Source organism: Neolamprologus multifasciatus, chromosome 2, assembly GCF_963576455.1.
Source record: "Neolamprologus multifasciatus chromosome 2, fNeoMul1.2, whole genome shotgun sequence".
NCBI lineage: Eukaryota > Metazoa > Chordata > Actinopteri > Cichliformes > Cichlidae > Neolamprologus > Neolamprologus multifasciatus.
The window spans coordinates 14,394,871-14,407,267 of NC_140440.1; the positions used below are offsets into that span (position 1 = coordinate 14,394,871).

General features: G+C 43.7%; 1 long non-coding RNA gene across 1 annotated transcript; it reads right to left on the minus strand.

Moving 5' to 3' along the window:
• Positions 1-8,593: 8,593 nt before the first annotated feature.
• Positions 8,594-11,794, minus strand: LOC146524124 (uncharacterized). The gene is made up of 2 exons (XR_014875797.1): positions 10,155-11,794; positions 8,594-9,414 (listed from the first exon to the last, which is right to left on the minus strand). It is a non-coding gene; the product is annotated as an uncharacterized LOC146524124 (long non-coding RNA).
• Positions 11,795-12,397: the final 603 nt, after the last annotated feature.

Sequence of the window (12,397 nt, forward strand, 5' to 3'; positions counted from 1 at the left end):
ATGCTGTGAATATAATTAGCAAGTGAATTAACACAGAGTGAAGATTACTGTATGAAACACTGGCTACAAAGAAACACCACTGTGCATACAGCACCAAATCACAACAACAGTGGAGTCAAGACCCTTTATATTGTAAGGTACACCCTACAATAATGGGTAAGGAAAGATTAACCCTCTGGGGTCAACGGACGCACCAGAGCATCCAAATCACATGACCAATTTAAGCTAACAAGGCAACAAGATGCAGCCACTGTGTAATATCTAACCATATCACCGTAATCATCTCCAACACCCTGGAGGACAGCAGGGAGGATCTGGATGTCTCCGAGATTACACTGACCAGTGTTCGACGAGGTTTACGTTTTTCTTTTTGGACGTGTGTCCTAAACTTTTGATCAGCCTGTTTCCGTTTAAGCGTTGTGTTCAGTAAACTGCATGTTGTCTTACTCCCATTTCTCAAATGTTGAAGCTTGAACCTTGTTAAGATCCAACCATGCAAAATATGATTGTTTGCCATTTTTCAAGTGGTCTTAAACTTTTGATCGACTGTGATTGGACCGTATCAAGACTGGAGGTTTCAACAGTTCTCGGTAACTCGTCAGAGGAGAGACTTACCAGCTCACCTGCCATCTTCACCAACTGTGATAGTTGCCAGCTGCCTACGAACGACCTCCAAGACTTCATTGGCTCCATTCATTCCAAACTCAAGTAAGACTGAGTTGTTTCTCACATGAATCACGGCCTGCTTTTAGATCCCAGTTAAGCTTCCTGACAGAGCTCCTGTGTGCCAGGCCGTCCATCCAACTGACTTCTGTCGGTAAACTTCAAAACTCCCAGCTGTTGTCAGAGACTAAAACTTAACATTGTGAACTGGAACAGTCTGCCAGAGGACTTGAGACCACCTGCAAGAGTTTAAATCCTTCATGCTAAATTTCAAACCTGTGTGAGCAAACTTCCAGGGAAGCATTTTTTCCATCACCTCTAACCAGAAAATAGCATGGTGAAAACCAACGTGACCTTAGTGAATGTTATTGTACTAAAAGGAGACACGACAGGAATAAAGTGACTTTTTCTTGACAGGCTAATGGGTAACCAGAAAGCTCTGCTTTGTTCTACACTGTCATTGTTTCAGCTGGTGGGGAGAACTGTGTGTGAAATGACAGATGCATTGAGATGTAATGGGCCTATCAGTGGCAAATCCCAGTTGCATTACGAGTCTCTGAATGATGGCTGATGTCCATTACTTAGCTGACAGTTTTGCTATGCAGATAGTTTCACATAAATATCACCAGCAACGTTAACTTTGTGAATCAGCAACATAAGAGCCAGAACTCCCTGGAGGAGATAAAAGTAGAGAGTCAGATAATTAAAGAACAGAAAGATGTATTGTATGAGAAAAACCAATATCAGGCTGAGATTGGCTTTTATGAAAAAGCAGTTCTTGTTTCCACCTTTTATGCAATTTTAACCGTTCCACTTTCTTACTTCAGTCTCGCACTACTTCACTGTAATTTATGTTGGCTTGGTACAATCTGACACATCTGCACATTAATCTATGCACGAGTAGAAAGTTCTTTTATGTATTAACCTCAAAAGAAATTACTGAGTGCATCTTTAAACAGGTGAAGCTAATCATTTATCATCTTGTTGCAAAAAAAAAAAAATACTCCTGACATTTATCTGTTACGTTAATAGATAAGGCCCACTTATCCATGGCTGCACATCAAACACAGTCGCCATGGCTGTTGCACTCCCTGACAGCAGCAGTCACCGTTCATTTTTACTTTCATGTTTTTCCTCCCTCAGCGATTCAGCTGCGCCGTTTGCTTTTGCTACATGTTACCACTGTTCAGACTCCCAGTACGCTCTGGTGGCTGCACGCCGCACCATGACAGAGATGACAAAAGTGCAATGAATGTATATTTACAAACTCCCAGTTCTTTTAAAGTCACTCAAGGATTCTGTGCAGGTCCCAGGAGAGTCAGCAATACAGCGCCTGCCCAGCCATGCTATCTTGATTGCCACAGTAACAGCTTCTCTCCCAGAGGACCAATCAGCCAGACTCTTTGTCAATAAAACAGACTATTTTCTCCTGCCTGGATGAACTGACCCACCGAAATTGCTGCTTGACCCGTGTCACAGTGCAGACAAGAAAATACACACTAGTTGCAAAGACCTGCTGTCAGTCGATACAGCCTCCATCCAAATAACACAGCTGCCAGGTGACGGGAAGAAGAGCAGTGCTTCTGTTTTTTAACCTCCTTTTATCAACGTCTGACTGCATCCTTTTTCCAAGCACATTCACATTGAGTCATATGAATGTTGTGGTTGTTGCGTCTTCATAACCTTGAGGATTTAGCGCTTTGCTTGCAGTGCATCTAAAAGCATCTGAATGTAGGATTCACTGACCTGGTCTGTGTAACAAACACTTAGAAGATCCTTTATGTCATTTGGGTGTTTTTAGCTGGCTTCTCCTAGGCTTGCCTACATCAGCCCTGACAGGTCAAAGGTCATGTATCCCATTGCTACAAGTGAATTTAAAACATCTTTGCTCGTGGTGTTTGAGATCTGAGGCTGCACAGCCTTTGAACTACTTATCCAAATTCACAGTGAGCGGAGAGATGAAGGGTCTCCTTTAAGTGCAGGGTACCGGGCTGATTCATATCTGAAGGAGACGACTTAGACTGCAGATGTCATGCGTGTGGTTTTCAGTAACATCCAGCAGAAAGCACTGATGCAGTGGAGTCAAAGTGAAATTCAGGGGACAGGATGTTCAGGCTCCCATGCTTATTTTAGTGTGTCAATAAAGTGATCCAGTCTATAGTGTGAACGGCTGTGATGAAGCTGACCAAGACAGCTTCAAGACAACGCTTTCAGCTTCAAGACAACGCTTTCAGTTTCAAGACAACGCTTTCAGTTTACCAGTTCATCAATGATCCGGCCCTCATCAAGTTGAAGACCATCGTTATACCGACGGCACTGTACGCAGCAGAGACTTGGAAATCAACTGCAAAGATCAACCGCCATCTTGACGTCTTCCAACAGCGTTGTCTTCGACGGCTGCTCAAGATCACATATCGGGATCGCGTTACCAATGAAGAAGTATATCGCCGTGCGGGAGTAGAGCCGCTCCATGTCCAAGTCACCAAGCGTCGGTTCAGATTTGCCGGTCACATCGTTCGGCTACCGGACCCGAGACCTGCCCGTGACGCGGTTCTGTGGAACCCGAAGAATGGAAAGAGACGGCGAGGAAGACCTAAAATAACATGGAGGAGGACTTTCCTTGAAGATTTACGTTCAGTTGAACTGTCATGGGATGAAGCAACAACTGCCGCGATAGACCGAGTTCGATGGCGTTCTCTTGTCGCCCGATGCGCCGATCGGCGCGGGAGGATCTAAGTCTAAGTAAGTCACCTTATTGTCCCCAGTTCAGAGTGGTGACCTGGAAGAAATGAGCTGCTTCTGTCCGACGGCCAGTCTCAGCCGTGGAGAGCAAAGAGGTCTGACATCTGGAAGCAGAGCAGCACCAGCGCTCCTTCACATCAGGACAAACTGGAATACCACTACAATAGAGTGCCTAACCTACTGATGTTGCAACTTTAATTCACATATAACGAGACAAAGAACATCTGGTGCCACAGAAAAGTGCTTTCAATAATAAAACTCCTCATCCTGACTTGTGGAGATAAAAGTTCCTATGGGCATTCATCTTTTAAATCAAATTGTGTTGGACTCCCACTGGGTTGTTGTGCTAATTATGGTAAAAGAATCGTATGCATGTTCATCTGATTGAAATAAACACTGGAGTCCAACAGTGTCATTGTATTGCTTAAACAATTTGGTGCAATCATCCACAGGAGCTCACAGAAGACAGAGTCTACTCCTCGCACTCTGCTGGTTTGCTTTTCCTCTTCTGAACCATTTGTAGTGACTCAACACAATAATGACAATATTAGATTAAAAATCAAAAGAAAGAGAAGACAATGAAGATGCCTGCAATACAAACACATACACCCATGCCCCACACACCATGATTAGGAACAAGAGCTCTCACATACTATCAGACTCACAGCCCGGTAACACAAAGCCAACCTGCGATTAATAACAAAGACAGGTGTGTGTTTGTGCTCTCGCTTTTGCTCATGATCATATGTGTGAGATCAGAAAGTGAAAACTGATGTTTTTAGTGTTTCACACCATCCTGAGTTCTGCTGTCTTAATTGGTCCTCAGTTAGTCTCCTGCTAATCCCCTCCGCTGTAGGAGACCCACTACTCCCTCAACATGTTTAAATACAGGTGGAAGAAAAATCCTTGAATTGATACATTTGCTTTTTTAAGATGGCAACATGAAGCGAAAGCTGCCACTGATGTGACGACACAAACTCCTCACAGTGAGCACAGGCACACCTGCAGCACCTTCAGGCTCTGTGAGCAAAGAGGAGGATCGGTACAGTCAGAGCCACACTCAGGATGACACAGCATCTGTGAAAGAGGCCGTCTTAGATGAGCCTCTGGCAGCTGAACGCAGACTGTGAAGTGGAGCAGGAAGATCTATCGTGCACAAACAAGCCCCTGCCCATTATTTTCAAGACAAATAAAGCGAATCGTGGCCTATTTAGGATACGATGCAATAACAAAACCTCAGAATTAAAAAACGCCTGGCTAATCTTTGTAGCTCCTTATCTGTTTTAGAGCTCAGGGAACTTCTAGAAGTCTGTAGTCTGGCAAAGCAAATGGCCAGTGCTGCTGTGGTTATTTGATTAGATTTTTAATCATCTTCACTTGTCTTGCATGTTCTCAGGCAGTATCAGAAGGCCAGCTACCTCCTACTTTGAGATAAGCCTCAATTTGCCTAAGATGGATGAAGACTGCATCCTGTAGCAAAAGGCCTTTCCAGATGTTTGGAAGAAGTTCTCACATAGCAGAGAGCACAGCAATGCATTTGTCAGTGGGAGTTCATGCTTTTTAAAACCACATACACAGATGATGCTCCTGCAGTGAGGGAAGGGAGGGGCTGTGATGGGCGGAGCTACTGCAGAATCAAATCGCTGTCCTTATTCCTATTTGTTAGTTTCTGCTTATTTTCAAGGCTCAGCAAAGTTGAGGCAAGAACCACGTGGTGTCCATACACTTCACATTTGATTGCAGATCTCACACCTGCTGGAGTAGACGTGGCTTCACTGTCAGCTGTGACACAATTCTGCTGCAAACTCTGGATTAATAAAATCCCACACTGACACTTTTCTGAGATATCCAACTGGGAATTTTTGCAAAGAAACAACACCATCATAATCCTGCCTACATAAGCATATGTTTTACTTCATCCCAGGTTAATAGAGAGCACATGAAATCCCAGATTAATGGGTCCATTGGTGAGCTGAGTCCTCAGATATTAAACCATCCTAACACTGACTGGGTCCAGGACAAGTCCCACTTTCGGATGGATCTGGGAATGCTTCTTCCAAGCCAACACGTTCTCACTCCCAAAGTCAACATATTACGTTTTCGGCTACCCACCACATTCCTGAATGACGACCTCGGAAAAATGAGGAAAAATGAGAACCGTATGGACTCAATCTACACCTGTTCGCTCTTTTTCTTCAAATTGCTTAGAAACACGCTATTTAACATAATTAAAGTCCTGGTTAAGGTCACGAATAAGGTTATGGTTAGGGCTAGGGATAAGGTTAGGTTTAGGGCTGGAATACAGGGCTGGAACGTCTATTACCACGGGAGCGTCATTGCACTGGATTTCGCCCATAACCCGCCACGTACCATAACAACGCCGAAGGTCTCCTTTCGCGTTCCTCAGGAACGATGCGGGACGTGACAAAACGTCGGCATGTTACGCCTCGGGAGTGAGAACGGGCTGTCCAAGCAAGTACACACTTCTCCTTGGACCAGACACTGGCTTTAACAAGTTAAGACGATGCATAACTTTCACTACTCTAAAGCTAAATTAGCCAACATATACTGTGGTTGCGCCCTGAGCCTAATGCAGGCTGGAGTGGCTCAGTGAGGCAACCTCTGATTGCCATATTTAGTGTGAAACCTTCAAATGCTCTTTGGTCAAAACATGGCTATGATGCACTTTCATTTGCATTATAGCCATGAGAACTCATCCTTTGTTCCTTTTTTAAAACACGTCTGAGATATGGGCGCTTTTACATCCTACTTCACTTCTGCACAGAGAAAACAAGTTGGGACGATCCATAACGTCTCACCAAGTTCGTGTTTGTTTGTTTCTGTGTCTGTGCTGGGGGAGAGTCGGCTTTAGTTGCTTCCCACTCTTTTCCCAGCTCTGTCAGTCACAGCACTTTACTGCTAACCCACCGTGAGACGAATAAAAGCTCTCCACACCTTTCATGTGAGTGTGTTGGTGGTGTACCACCCCTTCAAACTTTAATGGAGTTTTCAGGTACAGCATAAAGCAAAAGTTTCGTCTTGTTCTGTTTAGGCAAATGTGACCACTGGAGTGTTTTTGCAGTCTGTGTTTAGTGGTGCAAACATCCAATGGATGTGTTCCCACACTGACGGCACTGTTGCTGTAACAACATGCTCTGACTGTGTGTGGGAGTGAAGTGTGCCTGTAAATGCGTATGACAGCTCGTACTCATCCAACACTTTGAAAACTTATCAGTAACTCTTCTTTGCACATTTCTCTGACAGCCCCTCTGCGTTCACCTCCTGTCTCTTTACATTAGTGCAGATCGCCAACTTCTCTAGCAGCATGATACTTTGTAGAGCTGCTAGAATCTGCATCCTTATTTCGAAAGCATTTAAATCTACCAGTACATGAAGCCAATATCATTGCTTAACTATTATGTAATTTTTACAAAAGGCATGAAACATGGTTGACAATGGATATCAATCTCACATCTGTGGTTATCAGGGTAAACCTGCCATTTGGCCGGGCCTGCATTATTACGTCTTTTGTAAATTAGCGTTTTGATTCTTATTTATTTTTAAGCGGGTCGTATAAGGAGGTGTGGATATACTGACCAGGCCAGGCTCACAAGAAAAATGGTAATACAGACTGATTGTTGTGATAGTGGGATGTGGTTTAGCTCGGCTGCAGGAACAGACACAGCTGCTGTAAGTCTGTCATAGAGCATCTCTGTTTCTGCAGAGCCAGGATGGAAACTCTTAACCACAGAGCAGCCACAGCTGCCCACAGGAATCAAGCCTCAGAGCATCTTGTGGGCAGTGCTCTGAGGCTATGGCCCATAGCAGGAGCTTGGTTTGTATTTCCACTGGTTATTTGGACTGTGAGAGTTGGGCTCCACCGTGGCTGCTCTTTGTTATAGATTGTGCTCACATCTTTTACGGATAAGCGAGTGTGTGAATGGGTGGATGACAGGTTGTGTAAAGCGCTTTGGGGTCCTTAGGGACTAGAAAAGTGCTTTACAAATACAGGCATTTACCATTTCTAGCTGCAGCCAAGTGGAGGGTCTCTACTTTGGTGGCCTTCATCTCGTTCCAGATTAAACGTTCTTATGCATCAAAACCTTCAGTTTGCAGATTTGCAGCAGAGTGTGAAACGACCAGGACGTCCAAGGCTGAGGCGATGGTCGTCATCCAGAGAAGATGCTCAGTCAGTTCTTCAAGGAGTAACTGAGCTCTCACCTTCCAGAGTGCAGGAAGGCCCGTGTAGATAAATAGATGATTTCTTTGACAGGCTGGTGTTCGTCATGGCAGCTGGTACCAAGGAAACCAAATCCCATAACTTCCTGTAAGTAAGTAACGTGTAAGCCCTATCTCACGTTACGTCTTACCCATAGCACACTTGGATATTTTTCACCTACTTCAGCTCCTCAACAGCTAATATCTCCGACTGAGCTTTCACATTACTGATGTACCGTCTGGCCCTCCTCCACCTCACTTACAGCACTAAGTATGAACTGTTACCTTCACCCTCCACATCTTCTTGAGCTCCTCTTTCAGCCCTTGGTACTTCTCCAGCTTCTCGTATTCCCTCTTCCTGCTCCTATCACTTCGTATAGCTGGATCTATCACTACGCCCGTCTTCCTCTGCTTCTCCACCACTACTATGTCCGGTTGGTTAGCTATCACCATTTTGTCCGTCTGTATCTGGAAGTCCCACAGGTGTATCCTGACCAATGACTGTAGAAAACATGGACGACGCGACAGCACCTCCTCCCATTGTGCAAAAATGAAGGCATCCAGCTTGTGGAGGCTGCCATCTTGCATTTTTGGAGGCAGAGTCTGCGCAGTAGTGACTTGAGATGGAGCGAGGCTTGACCCAGGAGATGGATAAACCCAGCATTTCATCAACACTGATGAGACCTTTGGTTTGTGTAATGTTATAAATACTCAGATACTCCCCAGAGGCTCCGGACTTTTACATAAAGATATTATATTCAGTCCTGTAGAAAGTTATATATCTAAAAATATGTGATCCTCTCTGGTTACTCTGGTATGAATAACTCTGAATCACGTCATGGTAAATAACACTATGTGTACAACACTGTGAAAGAATTCCAGATGACAAGTTTGTAGTTCAACATACAAGTGACGACCTTTGACCTTCATCAGTATTATTTAATTGTGTCAGAGAAACTCAAACGTGCTCTTCATGCAGCTGAGTACATCAAGTGTTTAAAACGGAAGCTGTGCAGGTCTGAGATCAGCAGCTTTGTGAAACACCAAACTGAGGTCCTGTTAATGCTGATATATAGTGACACAGTTACATGAGTGATTAATCCTTTTGGTTTTTTGTCTTTAACTTAATAAAACAGCTGCAGCTTTCACTACAGCACATGTGGTACTTTAACCTTTGTACTGTTTCCATCAGTTCATTTTGCAGTTAACATGTGAACATGTTGGATGATCTGTCTGCTGTCACTGGGTGGTGCTGAGGTCTGAATCTGAGAATTATTATTATTATTATACGTTTGGCTGCTGTTTAGAAAATGCTAAACAGAGATGGTTAAACAATGCATTTAGTTTGCAAACATGAACACACAAAAATTACACATATTTCTCTAATCGTGACATACACGTGTCACGTATTTGACATTTGTCATAATTTGTGTGTTGTGTCAAATCCTTTACCCCGACTGTTGCACAACGTCACAGACCGCTCACATCCCTGAACTGGACACATGGTTAAGATAATGATGGATCCACAGCACTGATATCTTTTTGATCTCCACAGGCATAAAAAGGAAACATAACCAGATGGAAGAGGAGTCGAGGTTGGTGATACTTGTTACTGGATTCAGATCACAACATTTTGTGGCACTGCCTACCCCAGAAAACATAACATTTTAGATGAAGCATTAGCATTTTTCTTCTTTTGCTTGCATGTGATCTATTGGCTCCCTCTTGACTGTGAGAGATGGATCATTCCTCTGAGCGTGGGGATTCTTCAAAGCAGCTTCCTGCATGCTGCTGACAAACAGAATGGTAAAAGAAGCTGATGGTCTTCATTTATTAAATTTCCCAGTAGAGCTTATTTGACATTTTTATGGCAGGAAGACATGTTCCTTAAAAGTTCAAGGCAAATTAGCTGTCAAGACTTCACTGGGATGCCCTCGAGGTCGGGGAGCTACATTTGTATCGCTGGACACTGATAGAAATGTTACAAGAGCCTCAGCATCTGATTTACACTTTAACATGATCTCCACAAAAAGAGCATGTGGACCGTTTCCCATGAGAAATGCAAAGGTGTTCTCCAGATGCAGAGGCCATCATCTGATTTATTACTGAAACACATGCACGTGTAACGGATGTGACGTGATTTAACACAGGTGTTATTCTCGAAGGGAAACCCTCAAAAACGGACGGAGCAGTGGAGCAGCCAAGCGAAAAGACTGAATTAAAAACTGGCTCACTAAAATATAATTTATTACATTTAAACAGTTAAAAATGTAAAAGGAATTAAAACAACCCTGGCCTGGAAAAACTCACAATAAAAATCAATAAAACAAAACCATTAAAAGTCCATTCGCGTCCGCCACGGCGTAAGAGTCACTAAAAGTTAAAAATGCAGCCAATCGGAGCAGAAGGGAAAACCCAGCGGCGTCCTATCAGTGTTTCCGCCCCGGGCTGCTGGAAGATGAGGGGCAGCGACAGTCACTCTTCTTATTAGTGGCTACGGTTATTATAGTGGGATACGTCGCGACACTTACCCGGATGGGCAGAGCTCTAAACTTTCCTGTAGCAGCCAACCGGCACCAGCCCGTCTCGCCGTGAGGTAGGGCGCTGTCCCTCTGGCCACTGATTCCCCACCGTGATCGGGCCTCCGGTTATCCCAGCCGCAGAGCAGCTCCCTCCGCTTCTCTGCTCGCTGGCGTCGTCTGCTGTCCCACGTCCTGCACGCAAACCTGCACCAGCCCCGTGCCGGCCTGCGGCCGCCGCCTGACAACATTCACTCTGCCATCTCTGCCTCGTGTCCCGTGCCTCACGAACACTCTCACCAACGCCAACTCCGCCGCCGCATGCGGCCGTCACCTGCTACTCCTATTTCGCCATCCCTGCTGCGTGTCTGTCAAACCTCTCTCTCCGTGGTCTGCCAGGCCCTCTGATTGGCCTCTGGGACCTCCCAGGTGTGTCAGGTTCATAATCAGGGAGGGGCGGAGTCTTTCCAGGACAAGTCACCAATGAATACCATAAAAACATGCAATAAAACCCATAAAAATAAAACACTGTACAATATTAGAATATTAATAAAGTAAAACATGCACAATAACAAACCCAGGTAACTTGTCCATCTCCACCTGTGACACATGCAGTTCTGTTTATTTTAGTTGGTGTTTTTTCCTGATCATAAGTCGGTTCCCAGCTTTCCTGCATAACTCCGATATACTCTCACGAACAATTAACATTTTGGAAGATACGACGGTCCACCTTCTTAGGTAGATGAGTCCATATCAGCAGCTCTGTCTATCCAGACGTTTTAGTCTCAGCAAATTTAAGTGCAAGATGAGTGAAATATCAGTGAAATGAAATGAGGCCTGAAAAAACAACAGCTTTTTAATGAAAACTTTGTAAACCTCTGTGGGTGGAAACTCCCACTGGGTTTAAATCTGGGACTCTCCAACATTTGACCTTAGAACTGAAGAAGCTTCTCAGATGAAGGTGAAACGTCTTCAAGCAACTTAAAGAAGTCCAGACGCTTTTCTTTCCAAGCTCCTTAGACTACGATGACCTGATGACTGAGAACCTTCACAGACAAAACCTTGTAACATTTTTTAAACTCACCACTCTATTAGTGAGTGGAAGCAATATAGAAAATGATGACCTGTATGCTGAAGGACAGGCAAAGCTGCAAACACAGCAAATTGGTGAATCGTGCTGCACATAAAGTACACAAAATGCTTCAGATACTCAATGTTAGAAATAGGATGCTAACTTTCACATAGCAATATTTAACAAACAATGTTTATGATACTTTAAGTTAATTTCTTGTATGCAAATATTATCATTCTGAATAAAGACGTCCAACTGAGACGCTTCACTTATTCTTGTTTTTCATGGTTTTGAAAGTTGTTAAAAGTGATAAATACAAATAAAAAATTACTCTGACGCTAAGTGGAGATTAGAGGTCACTAGGGTTAACATTTAAAGAGCTGGTCTCTGCATGTGAACTATTGTATCGCGTTGATTTGTATCTTATTCTATTTTCATTTAAATACAATACTATTGTACTTATTCTTAGTTTATTTTATTTCAGTATAGTCAAAAAGATTATCTGTCTTACCTTTGATCCAGGAGGATGATATTTCATCCCATTGTATGCTTGAGTGTATATTGCTGGGTTGACAATAAAACGTGATTAATTGGGATATTTACATCCCAATTAGAGAGAAGTAAATAAGTACCTTTACTTTATTATAATATAATATATATATTATAGACATATTTTATATATATATTCCTTTTAAAGACCAAATGGAAAACCCAGAAAACCGTGGTGAGTCAATCCGGGTAAGTGCTAATGGAAAAGGGGCTTAAGAGGAGCCACAGTGAGAAGCTAAAAAAGCAGCACCGAAGCCAGTGAGCCTGCATCAATTTGGAGAGGCCTGGAGCACAGCAGCAGCTACAGGAGCCCCCCTCCCCTTAACACCTATGACCTTAACACCTTCTACTGCAGATCTGAAACACTCGTTCACAGCTCACTTCACACCTACGCAAACAGCCGTGGTCCCCGAGTCGGACAGAAAGCCAGAGACTGAGCAGTATGTATATGTTTAAGCTCCACCTTTGTTGTAGCGCTCTTTGTAATGTAGGGCGCCGTGGACACACACCAGGGAGCACAGGTGAACAGAATATTACTGACAAAACAGGGGAAGCAAAACACACTAGTGATGTGCGATACCACTGATTTGCTTTCTGATCCGATACCAAGTAAAATTCAGGGTGGTATCGACGA